At 41.4% G+C, this 18,365-nt stretch overlaps 1 protein-coding gene across 5 annotated transcripts in view; it reads right to left on the bottom strand.

Annotated features, from left to right (window-relative positions):
* MAGI1 (membrane associated guanylate kinase, WW and PDZ domain containing 1) overlaps positions 1–18,365 on the bottom strand; it is a 661,265-nt gene that overhangs the window by 183,369 nt on the left and 459,531 nt on the right. The gene's annotated exons all lie outside the window — the stretch shown is intronic.

Genomic DNA, 18,365 nt, shown 5'->3' with positions numbered 1-18,365 from the left:
GCCTACATCAGGGAAAAGGGAAATATGGGGCAGGTATCAGCATCCTTGTAGAAAGCAGTTATACTTTTGCTTTTGATTGACATTAACTTGCTCCCCCTACATTTCTGGAAAGCAGTTACTATGATAAAGCATTTAATGGACTCCAACACACTGGGTGCAGTGAGAGTGGGGGGAGAGACAGCTGAAAAACTACCCCTCTCCCCAGACATTGTACCTGGAGAGCAATCAAAAGTAGGCTTTGGGTTTTCATTTACCTTTCATTACCACTCATGTTGGGACAGGTTGTCTAAGCATGTCCTTGGTTCCTGTTTTTGTAATTTCAGAAGTGTGTCAAAAGATAGATTAGGGCCCAAAACAATCACCCACATTCCATTAACTCCCCAGTCTAGCCAATAATACGAACATAAGAAGAGTCCTAATGGATTGGACCAAAGTCCGATCTAGTCCAGCATACTGTTCCCACAGTGGACAACCAGATCCCTATGGGAAATCTACAGGCTGGACATGAATGCAGTAGCAAGCTCTTACTTCTGTTCCCTAGGCATATAGCCTTTGATACTGGAGGTAATACATAGCCATCATAGCTAGTAGCCATCAGTAGCCTTATCCTCCATGAATTTGTCTAATCCCCTTTTAAAGCTGTCCAAGTTGTCCACTGCATCTTGTGGTAGCAAATTCTACAGTCTGACTAAGCATCGTGTGAAGAAGTACTTCTTTTTGTCTGTCCCGAATCTCCAACCATTCAGTTTCACAGGTTCCAGTATTATGAGAGAGGGAAAAATCCACTTTTTCCATGCCACACATATTTTATACACCTCTATCATGTCTCTATAAAATATATACCTTGGGTGTCATTATCCTCTAGAGTTATGTTTTTCAAATTTTTGATTTGGAACTCGTCTGTAGAGGAACCTCTGAGCATTTATCATGGTAAACAATTCATTAGGGCAACTGGCCACACCTGTGAGGCTCATGATACACCTCTATCATGTCTCTATAAAATATACACTTTATACACCTCTATCATGTCTCTCAAGGCTGCATATTGTCACCCTGCTTATTTAACTTATATGCAGAGTACATCATGAGAAACGCCGAGGTCGGAATTAAGATTGCCGGGAGAATTATCAACAACCTCCGATATGCAGACGATACCACCCTAATGGCAGAAAGCGAAGAGGATCTCAAGAGCCTCTTGTTGAGGGTGAAAGAGGAGAGTGCAAAAGCTGGTTTGAAACTCAACATTAAAAAAACGAAGATCATGGCATCTGGCCCCTTCACTTCCTGGCATATAGAAGGGGAAGAAATGGAAGCTGTGACAGATTTTACTTTCTTGGGCTCCAAGATCACGGCAGATGGTGACTGTAGCCATGAAATTAAAAGACGCTTGCTCCTTGGGAGGAAAGCTATGGCACACCTAGACAGCATAGTAAGAAGCAGAGGCATCACCTTGCCGACAAAGGTCCGTCTAATCAAAGCTATGGTTTTCCCAGTAGTAATGTATGGCTGTGAGAGCTGGACTATAAGGAAGGCTGAGCGCTGAAGAATTGATGCTTTTGAACTATGGTGTAGGAGAAGACTCTTACGAGTCCCCTGGACTGCAAGGAGGTCAAATCAGTCCATCCTAAAGGAAATCAACCCTGAGTGCTCATTGGAAGGACAGATACTGAAGCTGAAGCTGAAATATTTTGGCCACCTAATGTGAAGAGAAAACTCTCTGGAAAAGACCCTGATGCTGGGAAAGACTGAAGGCAAAAGGAGAAGGGGACGACAGAGGATGAGATGGCTAGATAGCATCACTGATGCAATGAATATGAACTTGAGCACACTCCGGGAGAGAGTGCAGGACAGGAAGGCCTGGCGTGCTATGGTCCATGGGGTCACGAAGAGTCGGACACGACTGAACGACTGAACAACAACAACATCATGTCTCTTCTTACTCGCCTTTTCTCTAAGCTAAAAAGCCTCAAGCCTCAAGCTTTCTTTACATGGGAGCTGCTCGAAACTCTTGATCATTTGGGCATTGCTCTTTGTTCCACCTTCTCCAGCTATACAATGAGATGTGGCAACCAAAACTGCACATAGTATTCCAAATGTGGTCACATCAAAGATTTGTAGAGAGGCATTATGATGTTGGCATTTTTGTTTTTTATTTCTCTCCTATGGATCCAGTTTTGCAGTGGCTGTGCACTAGGTTGATGTTTTCATCAAGCTATCCACCACAACCCCAAGATTCCTTTCTTAGTCGATCACCACCAGCTCAGATCCCATCAGTGAATATGTGGTTAGGATTTTTTGTCCCACTGTGCATCATTTTACACTTGTTTACATTGAACCACATTTGCCATTTTAATGCCCATTCCCCCAGTTTGTAGAGTTCTTTTTGGACCTCTTTGGTGTCTCTTTTTTTATTATTTTGCTTTAACTACTCTAAATAATTTGGTGTGATAAGCAAACATAGCTACCTCACTGCTCACCCCTACCTCCAGATGGTTTAAGAACAAGTTTAAAAGTACTAGTCCCAATACAGATCCTTAGGTTCCATTATGAATTCTCCACAGTGTTTCAAATCAATAGGTACAACCATATATTACGTCTATGATTTGGTCTGATTCTCTTGCCTCATCAAACTACAGTTCCCAACTTCCCTTGCCCTACCGCAAATAACTCTCTGTCCACCATCCACCACTCAGTTATACACAGCACACTGAATTTCATTCGCAAATGCTCCACAGGAAGCATAACGGAAGTAGCGACTTCTCTTCAGTTTACCAAGATCAGTTTACCCCAGTGAAGTTTCCAATCAATCACCTTATCTCAGTCCAAAGTCTTGGCTAGGAGGAACAAGGAAGAATTGCAGGAGAACCAACAACTTTTTAGAGCGTGTATGAGCCAATTATCCAAGCAGGACTGTGTCCAATCAGTGAGATGATAAATACAAAATTGGAGGGAGGGGGTAGAAGACTAGATGAACTGATAGTTCATTTTCATCAAAACTGTAATTGTTCACAGATAAGAAGATGAATTTGTGTTAGATGATTAGAAGGGGTGGGAATGGATAGGTTGAACTGAACGAACTGATAGTACCCTGATGAAATTACTTTTGTTTGTAAGGAGAAAGCAGAGGAAGAATGAATGACATGAACCTAATATTAATTGAACTGAAAAGCAATAGATAATCAAAAGAATCAAACAAGTGGAGCTCAGTAAATTTGTAAATAAATTAATGAATGAATGATAGAAAGACTAACAACAGAGTATTAAAAATATATTTTAAGCTAAATGTTTCGGTGTCCGCCCTCATCAGTAGCTGTGCTCTTAAGTGGTTTTTAGGAGTGGCTGTTTGGGATGCCTGGAGATGAAAGTTCCTTGGGAGAAAAAACAGAGGTATGATTGGTATAGTGCTTATGAATTGTCCTCCAGATTAAGGCCATTTGGACTAAGAGTTCTGAGTCTACAGATCCAGGAATTTCCCCTTTTGTCAAGCATATCCACATCTTTTGTTTGTTCTATTGGAACCAACTGTAAATCCAAGAGACTATGTGCAGGAGAGTTGAAATGTCTCGCCACAGGTTGCTCCTGTTTTTTGGTAAGAATCGCAAATTTGTGGTTATGGAATCTTCTTCTTAGGTCTGTTGTAGTTTTCCCTACATATTGCATACAACATCCTTTTTTTAATGTTCATTTACATAAACCACATAAGTAGACATGCATGTTAATGACTGTCTAATGAAATAAGTTTTGTTAGTAATTGTGCTCCTGAAAGAAGTGGCTTCTTGGCGCTAGCTGTAGGTAACACAATGCGTTGCTTTACAGTGGTATGATCCAGGGTTGCAAATATTTTGTTTAAGTGCAGCTTTAACTAACAATTTAAACAGATTGGGTGATTTTCTGAATGCAATGCATGGTGGAGATTTAATGGCTTCCATTAAACGAGCACAATAGAATATTTTTATCTTTAATTATCTTATGGTAATTAGGGGCAGCAGGATGGTAGTCCACAAATAGAATGTGATTTTCTCTCAAAGAGTTAGCCTTTGCTTCATAAAGAATATTACCGATGCTTTATTGATGTTATAGTCAATAAAGCAACTAGGGTATCTGCAGTGTTGGAGATGTTCTTTAAGTTCATAACATCTTCTTGAGAAGTTTTCTTAGTTACTACAAATGCATTTTATCCTAAGAGCCATACTATACATAACGTTCTTTAGATGGTTTGGATGACATGACTTGAGTTAAGCTACAGGTGGGTTGACAATATAAGTCTGTGACAATTTGATGGTTTTCAGCGGTTAAGAGGACATACAGGAAGGGTACTTTGGGGTTTTAAGTTGTGGTGTTACTGATAAATTTTATCGTTGGGTGGATAGTGTTGATAAACTTAGGAAAACTCTCCAAGGTATCCGTTCCATAGTGTCAGATGACAAAAATGTCATCTATGTAATGCCACCATATGCTAGGCTTGTAGGGAAATGTTCTGCAGATAGTTTCTTCGAGTTTTCCCATTAACAGATTGGCATATGATGGGACCATATGTGTTCCCATTGTTATACCTTGGAGTTGTAAATAGTGATTTCCATTGAACATGAAATCTGTAGTGTCCTTAATATATGAAGGAAGTTTATGGACTAGTGGCTGAATTATGGAGTCAACATATAGTGAAATTCTTTCATGACAGTATTGTTACATAAAACAATAGGTTGTCCTGAGTTGTTGTTATTATGGGTCTTTGGTAGCATGTAAAATCTTCCTGCTGAAGGGGTGGGGTTAATTAAAAGATCAGCAATTTCTCTGTCCAGTATGTTGTCATGCACGAATTTATGGATTACATTGTCAATTTTCTTTATTTAGGTCAGCTGTGATATGATTGAGGACTTTGTATGTACTGCTGTCATTTACAACAGCTCCTCCTTTATCAGCTGGTTTTATGACTATGTATTTCCAATTCGAAGGTGGTTGAGGGTCTCTCTTTCTTCTCTTGTTAGATTGTAAAAGATACATCCAGGTTTGTGTTCATCAACTGGATTCCAAACCCAAATAGAAATCCAGTATTAGAAACCTTCCTTAAATCAGTTTTAAAAAGAACTGAAACCACTTCTTTCAGGAGCACAATTACTAACAAAATGTATTGCATTAGACAATCGTTATATATACTTCTGCTTACATGGTTTATGTAACTGAATAAGAAAAATATGGATGTTGTATGCAATATTTAGGGAAAACAACAGTGGACCTAAATTAAAGATTCCATAACCACAAACCTGCGATTCTTACCACCAAAAAAAAAAAAAAATGGAGTTGCAAGACATTTCAACTCTCCTGCACAGTCTCTCAGATTTACAGATGGTTCCAAAAGAACAAACAAAAGGCCCTGATATGCTTGACAAAAGGGAAAATTTCTGGATCTATAGACTGAGAACTATTCATCCCAATGACCTTAATCTGGAGGACAATTCGTAAGCATTACACCAATCACACCTCTGTTTTTTCTCCTAGGGAGCCTTCATCTCCAGGCATTCCAGACTGCTGTTCCTGATACCCATTTAACAGCACAGCTACTGATGACGGCAGAGGCTAAAACATTTAGCTTAAAATATAATTTTAAATACTCTGTTGTTAACTAGGTTATACCTATCTTTCTTACAAATTTTACCTTAAGACTGACTGCATCCACAGTGGATCCAGAGCCTCCTTCTTGCTTTGCTGTTGTGCCACTTTACACCAACCTCTCTCTCTCTCTCTCTCTCTCGTATATATATATTATGTGTAATACATCCCTATTGTACAGTGCCCTTTAAATCTGTCACACACTGCCCAGTCATTCACACTGTGGGCATGTGCGTGCACGCACACACACATATATCACTGTAAAACAAGATGCAAATGCATGAGTGTAACAGTTCACCACCTCTCAGTGCTGCCTATTTCCTTCTTTGCTGAATGCCTTCCCACCAAATGCGCACAACTCAATTGATCTTTAGGCCTGCACACCCATCTCATCTTTCTCAATAGTTGGAATGTTCATAAATATATAATAACACCTCAGCAACCAAGCCAATGGATACAGAGGGCTCATTCAAACCAACTAAATCCAAAGCTCTCACAGCTAATAACCAGCATTATATACTGGCTAGAACAGGCTTCCCCAAGGCTGCTGTCTGTAGCCAACAGGATTTGCAGATCGGCATATTTGAACGGCACCAGGCTGGGGAGGCTGGATTAGAGCACTGAACTACAAATAGGGGGACCTGGGTTCAAATCCCCACTCAGATTTGAAAGTCACAGGGTGGCTTTGGACCAGTTACTAACTCTCAACCTAATCCACCTCACAGGATTATTGTTAGGATAAAATAAATGGGGGGGGATTACATATGCCACCTTGAGGTCCTTGGAGAAAAGAATGAATAAAACTGTAATAATATGTGTGGGTAATTCAAAAATTGGAGTTTGCATTGAAATTTTGTGGGTTTGTATCTTTTCTACATTAAGTATGTTGCATATATGGACATTCCTATTACTGTGTGAAAATAATTGGCTTTCCTGCAAGTCATTAAGGAATGACCTGAAGAATACAGAGAAATGGGAGGGGGGAGACAGAGAGATACAAGTTTTATGAACCCTCATAAAAATCACTAGAAAATGGCTGGGATTAACTTTCTCACCAGCATTGTATATAGCATAATGTTACTGAATAAGATTTAATATGGTTTAATTAAAAGGCTAGAGGGCATTTCAAATGCTACACAGGCCATAAGACCTGAGAACTTGCATTTAACATCCCATTTACATAAGTAAAAAATAGTTTTGATGGAAAATTGCTAATACATCTGTATAGCACATTCCTCACTGAATTGTTATATTAAAAGTCGATGACACCAAAGTCATGGAACTTGGAAGAAATTGCTGATGCAGTTTGACTACTGAAGTGAAATATCCCAGGCTGAGGTAGCATCAGAAAAGGTCAGGTGAAACTACAAAATGGAAGCCGCAAAGTTAAGACTCAACAAAGGAGGGTATAGAAGGCTGCATCATCCTTTCCAACAAGCTGGTGGGGTGTTGGGGGTTACTATAATGCTATCTGACAAACAGCTATTGGCAGCACCCCAGATTCCTATGGGAGTCTCCCTACTGGCATCCTCTAAAACTGGATGGCCATGTTTGGGGTAGTTTAAAGGGGCCAATGAATCTTGATCATTCTCTTCCCCACCTCCATTTAAGATGTTGCAGCCTCAAGTAACTCACAGGGTCCTTTTGAAAATAACATAGGGCAACCCCAAGCAAGCCAACGTGAGCTACTTTAAGAACATAAGAACAGCCAGTGTAGTGTAGTGGTTAGAGTGTCGGTCTAAGGACTGAGGAGACCTGGGTTCTAGTTTCCACTTGACCTTGAAGCTCACTGGGTGACTCTGAGCCAGTCACTGGCTCTCAGCCTAACTTACCTCACAGGGATATTGTGAGGAAAAAATGGAGAGGAGGTGGAGGACCATGCATGCCAACTTGGGTTCCTTGGAAGAAAGGAATGTAAATATATGGGATATAAATGTAACAAATAAATAAATGCTGGAGCAGCCAAAAGGCCTACCGATTCTCGCATTCCATTTCCAGTGGCCAAGCAGATGTCTATGGGAAGTCCACAAGCAGAACATGGGACTTACTCCGCCTCGTGTTCCCCATCAACTGGAAGTCAGAGGCATACTGAGAAAGAGTGCATATTGAAGAGGGAGAGGCATAGTGAGGAAGAATGGGATGAAAGTCAAGTACTTTTAATGGATATTCTTATGGCTCTTATGCATGAGGCATTTAGAAGAGAAGGAAGTAGCTATAATCCAATATTCTAGCACTGCTGACAGCAATCTCTGGTGGTCTCCCCACTGGTCTGTCATTGTATCATATTTATCATCATGTATATTTACATGCATGGTTATGTGTAGCATGCATTTAAAAAGGCAAAATTTTGTACCAGGGTAAACCAATTTCTGTATTGAGAATAATATATATTCTGTAACCTGTGGAAGTTATGCAAATTAACATACATTACGATCATGAATTTTCTGCTTCTGCTCGTGATTGATGGATGCAAGGAACTATAAAGGTAGTGAACCCCTGCCCTCGGAACATCTTGTCCAGATATTCCTTTGGCTTGTGAGACACTTAGGGTGTAATCCTATGAGATCCGGGTACTCGTAAGCCTCTGAACTCAGAGGCTTATGAGTATCCAACGCAGAGCAGGAGGCATGATGTGCCTCCCACTCTGCATTTTAGCTAGATGGGCATTTTCACCCATCTAGCAGAGGCTTCAGGGAGGGAAGGCACCTGGGGACGGCTGGGGATAGCTAGTATCCCAGCACACCCCCTTTTACCCCTATATGAACTCATGTTTGTCAGCTTGTAGCAGCAGCCAGTGCGGTTCTCTCCACGCCAGCTGCAAAGGGGCAGGGGAGGGAAGCACAATTTCCTTGCCCACCTCGGAGCCAGGAAACTGAACTATTCTTATGTCATAGGATTGCTCTCTTAATAATTATTAAGTATTTTTAAGCAAGGAAACAGTGATGGTCAGTTTTACTAACGCACTGTTTCCGAAACAGGTGTAGACAAGTTATTACAGAGTAAAAAGGAAGGATCTGTACAACAGGCAATGAACTGAGCAATACACAGTGCAATGAGATAGTGATTTTTGATAGGAGAATATGGGAGTGTTGTGTTATAAGCAAGGGTTTGCAATTTTTGACTACCATGGTACCCAAACCAAAAACTGCCCCTCCCCTTGTCACTAATGTCACCCTGCACCTCCAGGTGAAGTCCGGAACAATCCTCTTCTCCCAATTTCCCAACCCTTCCCAAGTTGGAAAGGGTGCCGGATTCTTCCTAGTTTGGCCCCTGCATGGCTGAAGATAGTGCTGGTTTGTTCTCCAGTTCTAGAGCTCAAAAAGATGGCACGAGCTTGCTGGCTTGGTGGATGCATGGCTGCAGTGCTCTGGGTGCCTCAGCAGCACAGAGGTCAAACAGCTCCCAGCCTTGGACCTGGGGAGGGAGTTCAAAAAGCTCACAACTGCAAAGGTGCCCACATTTGCAGCTCCCAGGCTGTAAGGAAAGCTGGGGCTTACCACGCTAGCCAGAAGACAACCACACAGGTCACTGTCACCGTGATGAGCACAAATGTAGAAACCTGGTCCTAAGTATACAAGTGTCCAAATTTTCATCTGTTTAGTATGAAAAGGATATGCTATTTTCAGATCCATAGACTTCTTTTTTTTTTTTTTTAAGACTGCGGAGATCCTTAGAAAGCTAAATCCTGCACCCAGTCCCTTTCCCCACACATTTTCTGTGCTATCATGGAATACACATTCAGCCAACAGCCTGTTTCCTAACACACTGTGCAAATATTACACTTTTGAAGCTAGAAAGCAAATGTCTTGATAGGAATGAAACATGCATCGTTTTTTCAAAATGGATATATAGCTATATATGGATATACTGTATAAACATGTACAAGCCATTTGGATATATAACATGGGAAAGGTCCAGATGCAACACTGATTCCATCTTAACTGGTGTTAAGGGAGCAGGAGCATGCTCTCTCCTCTGACATCCTCCCTTTTCAAGAGCAAATTCTTCTTCCGTGTCTCAGCCTCATTTAAGGGAAACATCACCACCATCCTTAACCATGGTTAACACTAAACAGTGCATTGCTTTGCTTTAAATGATCCCAAATGACAAGTTTTGTGTTATGTTCTGGTGGGTGATGGCTACAATTACATATGATGGAGACATTTCTGTTAATTAGAGAGTAAAGCAGAAGATTAGGGAGAACTCCTGAGAGAACATTACATCTGACCAGGGTTTTGACCTCAGGTTTTCCTTGTCTATGTCTCTTAGTCTGCCTGCTACAACACACTGGCACTGGTTAAGTATCTTCTCCGGAAGGCTTGACTTCACATTTTAATTGAAAGAGCTGTTTCTATACATATAAATATGAACCTAGCACAGAGCCTGGAGAGAAAAACCCAAATCTCTAGAAAATGTTTTAGCTTCTGCACAATTAACAAAAACCAAGTATAAAGACCACAGCTCGTTGTTCAGTGTAATGCAGGCTTCGGGGTAGGCAAAATAACAGACAAAAAGGAGACAAAGAGCAAGGCAACACACAATGGCATGCTTTGCAATCCATCTAAGAACAAGGTGATCCCTGCTGGATTATAGCGATATTCAGGTGAGCCAGAATTCAGGTGAGCCAGATCTTCAGGTGAGCCAGAATGCAGATTTTCCAGTGTTCTGCTTTGCATGGAGAGCCTTCAGGGATAGCGGAGGGTCTCTTCTTCAGACTGCTGCCTTCCACAAGTTGAGGGTGACAAATGCAACAAAAGAGAGGGGTGGGGCTGGACTGCTCCCTCTCTTCATGTTTTTGCCCTATTCAAGTTCAGAATGTCTGAACAGGGCTCAGGAGAAGGGCCAATCTAGTCCAGCATCATGTTTCCAAAACAGTATATAATCAGGTGTAACCCACAGGCAGGCGATAGGGGCAGCCATAACTTTTGCTTGCCCTCCAGCAGTAGGTGTTTAGAATTACCCTGTCTCTGAACCTAGAGGGTTGGATTCAATGCTGCCGTTCCACTGATGGAAGCAGTTCTGGAAGGGGGTCAAATACACACACACACACAAACACACACACTCAAAATCTGCTCCAGAGGGCTTGGAAACCCTCCAGACCAGATTTTCAGGTGGCGCACAGCACTGCAGTGAAGAAGAAGAAAGGGAGAAAGTCTTATCATGTTAGTAGATGTCTGCTACTGAACCGTTGGATCTAACCTAGAGATTCATTTTAGCAGTTATAGTTGATAGATCTCTCTTGAATGAATTTGTCTAGAATCATAGAATCATAGAATAGTAGGGTTGGAAGGGGCCTACAAGACCATTGAGTCCAACCTCTGCTCAATGCAGGAATCTAAGTCAAAGTATCCCTGACAGATGGCTGTCCAGCTTCCCCTTGAATGCCTCCAGTGTGGGACAGCCCACTACCTCCCTAGGTAATTGGTTCCATTGTCATATTGTTCGAACAGTCAGGAAGTTTTTCCTGATGTTCAGCCGGAATCTGCCTTCCCGTAACTTGAGCCCATGATTCCATGTCCTGCACTCTGGGATGATCGAGAAGAGATCCTGGCCTTCCTCTCTGTGACAACCTTTCAAGTATTTGAAGAGCGCTATCATATCTCCCCTCAGTCTTCTCTTCTCAAGGATAAACATGCTCAATTCTTTCAGTCTCTCTTCACAGGGCTTTGTTTCCAGTCCCCTAATCAACTTTGTTGCCTTCCTCTGAACCCTCTCCAGCTTGTCTGCATCCTTCTTAAAGTGCGGTGCCCAGAACTGGACAAAGTACTCCAGATGAGGCCTAACCAGTGCTGAATAGAAGGGAACTGGTACTTCCTGGGATTTGGAAGCTATGCTTCTATTAATGTAGCCCAAAATAGCATTGGCCTTTTTTGCACCCACATCCCATTGATTGCTCATATTCAGCTTGTGATCGACAACAGTTGCAAGATCCTTCTCGCTTGTAGTGTGGTTGAGCCACATATACCCCATCTTGTAACTGTGCATTTAGTTTCTTTTTCCTAGGTACAGAACTTGGCATTTATCCCTATTAAATGTCATTCTGTTGTTTTCTACCCAGCGCTCCAGTCTATCCAGATCACTTTGAATTTTGTTTCTGTCTTCCAAAGTATTAGCAATCCCAGCCAATTTTGTGTCATCTGCAAATCTGATCAGCATTCCTTGCACCTCCTCCTCCAAGTCATTAATAAAAATGTTGAAGAGCACTGGGCCCAGGACTGAGCCCTGTGGTACTCCGCTGGTTACCTTTCCCCAGTTTGAGAAGGTCCCATTGATAGGCACTCTTTGAGTCTGATTCTGTAGCCAACTATGGATCCACCAGATCGTTGTTTCATCTAGCCCACTTTGAGCTAGTTTGCTCATCAGGATATCATGGGGCACTTTGTCGAAAGCTTTGCTGAAGTCGAGGTATATTATGTCCACAGCATTCCCACAGTGCACAAGGGAGGTTACTTGGCCAAAAAATGAGAGCAGATTCATCTGGCAGGATTTGTTCTTGACAAATCCATGTTGGCTTTGAGTAATCACTGCATTGTTTTCAAGGTGCTTACAGATGGATTGCTTTATCATCTGCTCCAGAATTTTCCCTGGGATTGATGTCAGACTGACTGGTCTGTAGTTCCCAGGTTCTTCCTTTCTACCCTTTTTGAAGATAGGGACAACATTAGCCCTCCTCCAGTCATCTGGCACTTCACCCGTCCTCCATGATTGCTCAAAGAAAATAGACAGTGGTTCTGAGAGCTCTTCTGCCAGTTCCTTTATTACTCTAGGGTGCAGTTCATCTGGCCCTGGAGAATTGAACTCATTCAAAGTAATTAGGTGATCCTTGACCATATGCCTATCGATCTCAAGCTTCAATCCTGCTCCTTCAGCCTGTACTTCACCTTTGCCAGGGGGGTCATAGACCCTCTTTTGGGAGAAGACTGAACCAAAGTAGGAATTGAGCACTTCTGCCTTTTCTTTGTCCTCTGTTATCATTTTGCCATCCTTATTTAATAGCTGAACCACCATTTCTTTCCTCTGCCTTTTACTATGCACGTAGCTGAAGAAAGCTTTTTTGTTGCTTTTAGCATCCCTTGCTAACCTCAGCTTGTTCTCAGCTTTAGCCTTCCTGCTGCCATCCCTGCAATTCTGTGCTACCTGCCTGAACTCTTCCTTTGTAGCTTGGCCTTCCTTCCACTTCCTGTATATGTACTTTTTTGTTTTCAGGTCATCCCTAAGCTTTTTGTGAAGCCACATTGGCTTCTTCCGTTGTCTTCCACCTTTTCTTCTTGTTGGAATGGTTTGTAATTGTGCCTTGAAAATTTCCATTTTTTAAAAACTCCCACCCATCTTGGACTTCTTTTCTCATTAGAGTCACTTGCCATGGGACCTTACTTATCATTGTTCTGAGTTTATTAAAATCAACTTTCCTAAAATCCAGGGTACGCGTTTACCTACACTTGGCTTTTGCTTCCTTTAGAACCATGAACTCAAGTACAACATGGTCGCTTTCCCCCAGAGTTCCCATAACTGCTACTTTACCCACTAACTCATCTCTGTTGGTTAGGATCAAGTCAAGGATAGCCAATTCTCTAGTTCCTTCCTCTACTTTCTGTAGGAGGAAATTATCCACCACACAAGTCAGGAATTTCCTGGAGGGGCCATGTTTTGCAGAATTTGTCTCCCAACAAATATTGGGGAAATTGAAGTCCCCCGTTACTACTACATCATGCTTCCTTGAAACATTGGCTATTTGCTTTTCAAAAGTTTAATCCTCACCTTCTCCTTGATTGGGTGGCTGGTAGTAGACTCTGACCACCAGGTTCCTTTTTATTCTTTGCTCCATTTATTTTAACTCAGATGCTCTCGATGGGGCTTCGAAGCTCATCCTCTCGTATTTCTGTGCAGAGATATGTATTTTTCACATATAGTGCAACCCCACCTCCCTTTCTGATCCTCCTGTTCTTTTTGAACAAGTTATATCCTTCAATTGCTGTATTCCAGTCATGAGAGTCATCCCACCAAGTCTCAGTTATACCTATCAAGTCTAATCCCTCCCCACACCCCTTTAAAGGTAAGTTGTATGTTGGTGGCCACCACATCTTGTAGCAACAAATTCCGTAAGTCAGATTTCTGCAACTTTTCCAGTTCTAAGAGATGCGGATAGGAATTAAATGCTAATTACTATAATTTAAATAGAAATGCAATACAGATCACCATTGTGAGGAAGAATGTGACCAGGCAATCTGTGACCAGTCTGCTCAGTGTGCTCTTCAGACAAGTGTTAATTGTTGATGGGCCGCTGCAAGGCCCCTGCACTCTCTTCAGATGGTTCTGTGTCTTTAAAATGGACTTGGACTGGGCAGACCAAAGAGAGGACACATTCAATTAGAAGACTGCCCTCTATAAGACAGGACACACTGCTGCCCTACTAGCAAATCAATATTGCTGTTGTTTCTATTTCTCTTTGCAAGACTTATCCAGAGTCAAAGCCAATCCTTTGATTTATGAAGCCTTTCTTAGAACGATTTGAAGCCACCTGTCAGGCTGAAAAGCAGTGACCAAATAATGTTCCTTTCAAACCACCTTCTACAATAGCCAGCTTCAAGAGCTTGTGACCTCTGAATGCCTTATAACCCCTTGCACTTCCTTTCAGTTCACTGTGCATCACCTGCTGTACCACACATGTTTCTGTCCACCCATCCCTTTAGATAAATCATCAAGGGAAAACCATACTTCCTAAAGACATCAGGCATACATGACAAGCAACTTAATCTACACACTCGTGCTTTGACATTTTTTCCAGTTAAGGAGAGTACTAGGGAATAATTCCCTCCATAAAGACATGTAGGGCTCAATCCTATGGATGTTTAGGCCAAAGGAAGTCCTACAGCTCCCCAGAATGTTGGGAGTTGTAGGACTTTTTTCAGTCTAAACATCCATAGGATTCCACCCTTAATTGAAACAAATGCATAAAAATAAAAGCAGCAGGATGTGTTTAGCTCAGGGCCCATTACAAATGGAAGAAACTGGATTTTTGAGACTTAAACACTCCAACTGGATTTCACATCATGTTCCCGCTTCCATGGTGTGGACTCAGACCATCCAGCTGCCTCTACAGAGTCATGGGGGTGGGTAATGATCCATGACATGTAGAATACATCATGGAGACCTTTAGGCACAGGCATGTGCCAATGACTACTGAAGGCTAGAAATGAGGAATCCAAGCAGGATCCAGATGGAGCCTGCAAAGTAGCAATATTCCCAAACCTAGTTATTACCTGCTTCAGAATATGAATTTGCCTACAGTGCTTGGATGCTATATGAATTAAAGATTGTTCTACAGTTCAGAACACAAAATAAGGTTTTGAACATGAGTTAAAAATAGTTTTTAATTTAACTCTGTTTTTGCCCAGGTCTTGGATACCAATCGCTATTCAGAAACACTCCCCAAAGGGGGATTTTCTTAAGGGTCCGGGTGACTACAGCCAAAGCTCCAGCACTTTGGGGGAAAGGGAGATGCACAATCCCTGAGCTGGTCTTCCCAAATACTGGAAAAATTGTAGTTGTAGCTTTTGCAAATGCACGCTGTTAGTTATCCCTCCTAACTTATATTTACTTGACCTTTTCAGCTTAGGGTAAGGCCAAAAGATAAAAAGAAAAAAAGAGAGCTTCGCTCCTAAAAGCCTCACTGTGTTAAATTCAAATGTTCTAATAAAACTGTAAAGCAATGCGATACGGTGCAGCCAGCATTAGGGATCAATTTAGAATTCCCAGTGAAAAACAACAACAATTTGTTTCTAGTGTGCTCCAAAGATCTACTTAATTGTTGACCCATTTCTGAATTGCTGAGGGAAGTACCCATCTCTGTTGCTGAGGAATTCGTTCAGACCTCCCCTAAATTCTGTAGTAGGTTCCAGCTTTTGGGGTTCCCAAATCCACCATCAAATTCAATAATTTTCTAGAATCTAGCAGCAATCCCTAGGATACAAAGCTTGGTACCATGTCACGTATCTAAGAGAAAACATCTTTTTCATCATGTGAATACTTCCAAGGATAAAATCAGTTTTCAACAAGCGGTACTCAAATATTGATCTTGCATACAATAGTGCTTATATGGTAAACAACTCATTTTGTTTTTCCTTCACATTTATAGGATGGAACAACTGGGTATTATTAAAAGGACATGCAACCTTTTCATATAAGATCTTTTTAGTCACGTGGTTTAAAATCATAGTTTGTACTATCCAGGGTCTTTTCTAAGTTACTGCATGTGGTACGTATGTCCATTATACCGAAAAAATGCTTATTAATTTTTCTATCATCTCAACACATAACACAGGCAAAGTAAAATAGTCACAAGAATATACTTCCAGTAACATATTCAGTTCCTATTGGTAACCATCTCTATACAATGCTGTAATTAGGCTACCAAGCTGTCAGGATTTCCTTATCTGCATGCAAATTATTTTCACATGCAATGCATCTGTTATAACGAAAGAATCGCAACAATAAAGGCATAATGAATCCAGCCCTTTTATGGTATCATTGTGCAATTAATGTATTAATATGCCACCTAGCCATCCAACCTGCTCTTCCTCTCGAGAGAAAACATGATACATGTTGGAACTTCTGCTTCCACAGAAGAACTGTACCAAATTCCATTATGCGTTACGAGGTGAACAAATATACCCCCATAATGCTCTGAAGGTTAAGAGACAAAACGGTAATAATCAGCTCAGCAGCTGTTTGCTCCCAGCTTTGACATCAGTCATCAGCTGCCGTTGACAAGCTACTGGGTGCACCCAGCAGACAAGTGGAGGAAAACATAACAATAGGGGAGGGAAGGAACAGCATGTCAAATCTGCAGTCTCATTGCAAGAGAAATTCACAAGAAAGTATATGCATATATATCTCATTGTCCTAATATATTGTTCACAATTATAAAGTGATTATATTCCAAGCATTTAAACTTCTGCTACCTTTGGGAGATTCCTGTCTTTAAAAAGCAGAAAATCCCACCCACTCACCCCTAGCTTTCTTAAGATATTTGAGCTTGTCCAGTCAGCTAGTCTGGGATGCGAATGTAATATCATAAATCTTGGCTGCATGCGCTCTCTCTCTCTCGCCCGCCTGCATGATATTTCAATGCCTTAATATCAAGGGAGAGCCATCCTCTCCTTTCCTCAAAACATGGAATAACATTTCACAGTGTATCAGCATCATCAGGCTTAGATCTCTGCCTCTGGTTCTCAGTGCCTTTTGAATACAGTATTCTGAATTGGCTTCAGAGTGACTTATGCAATTCCCACAAACCTTATTTGCAGTGATTACCCTCTAAAAAATAAAATCAATACAGCACTTTACTGGCTTTCCCTGTGCCGGTTTTATGGTTACTATTCATTACAATCTCATTAATGGCTGTACAGAGTTTTTATTTTTCTTTCCTCTCTTTCACAAACACCTCAGGAAAATAAGAGTTGTAAAGCACATTGAGAAGAAAACAACTTCTTAAATAAGGATTTATGTGGCCCACATGGAAAAACTTTTAAATGTTACAGGTCACCACTATTAAATTAAAGTCTGAAACAATGGAATCAGTTTCTGGGGCTAAGGGCACAATCCTATGCATGTTTAGACAGAAAAACATCCTTCAACTCCTAGCATTCCCCAGCCAGGTTTTTTCTGTCTAAACATGAATAGGATTATGCCCTAAATGTGTTAAATGTATAAAAAGATAGGGAAAAAAGCACTTTTTCTTCCAGATGTATATTCACTTTAAAACCTGCAAAACACCTTGCTCATGATCAAGGACGACAGAAAGATCTGGGCCACTAAACAGATTGTGAGATTTAGTTCATAGCCATGAACTTCCCATGAGTACAAATTTGCCTTCAAAGTGGGCTGAAGTCATTGTTCCAATTGTAAAAATGTAAATGAGCTGACTAAAGAATTCGATAATGCGCACAAACAAAAAATCACTACATTCTATGATGGGAATAAAGCAGACAAATCAAGTAATCTGTCAAAATCTTAATTTACATTATTTAGATTAGTGTATATAGAGTGCCACCTACTTTCCAGTGCTTCCAGTCTTGGCCTGCATTGGCAATTAATTGAAGAACAAACTTCAGATACAGGTAAAGTATTACTGAAACTCCCTTCTTTTTAAATGAGCAAGAGCTAATCTAGAGCCAGTGTGGTGTAGTGTTAGTGGCCAGAGTTCAACATGGCTAATCTAGAGCTAGTGCTGAACTCTAATGCTCGATGCTCTAACAATCAATGCTCTTTGATCCAGTAGATACTTCCATCAGTGGGATGAGGAGGCGAGTTTTGGTGATTCTCCTCCTTGCTGCAGCTCCCTGCACCACCTCCTACACTGTTCTGAAGGTTTTCCCAACTGTCCGGAGCAGACCGGAAGCATAGCAGGGAAAAGGAATCACATAAAATTGCCTCCCTTCCAATTTTGCTAACACAGGGGTGGAGAACGTCAGACCCACAGGCCAAATCCTAACCTCTTGGAGGCCAAATCTGGCCCTCTGGGGTTCCCCAGATGACCACAGCCCCTTTTCTTAGCCATACCGACTTTCCCTGACAACCATCATTTTGTGGTTTCTCAGCCTATGAAAGGCTGAAATGCCTCTTCTAAGGCTTAGTTACTGGCAGTAGGAGCTTAAAACGAAAATAAGATGGTATTTTTTGTAGTTTGGCCCCAACCTTTTTGCCACCGCCCACTACTGGAATATAGCTCCCAAAAGCTTTTCCAAAACTGAATTCGG

The sequence above is a fragment of the Heloderma suspectum genome, chromosome 2, assembly GCF_057233095.1.
Source record: "Heloderma suspectum isolate Gila_16-S chromosome 2, 16-S_ref, whole genome shotgun sequence".
In the NCBI taxonomy this organism is placed as follows: domain Eukaryota; kingdom Metazoa; phylum Chordata; class Lepidosauria; order Squamata; family Helodermatidae; genus Heloderma; species Heloderma suspectum.
The sequence above is the reverse complement of the archived record's forward strand: the minus strand, read 5'-3'. Positions and strand labels throughout refer to the sequence as shown.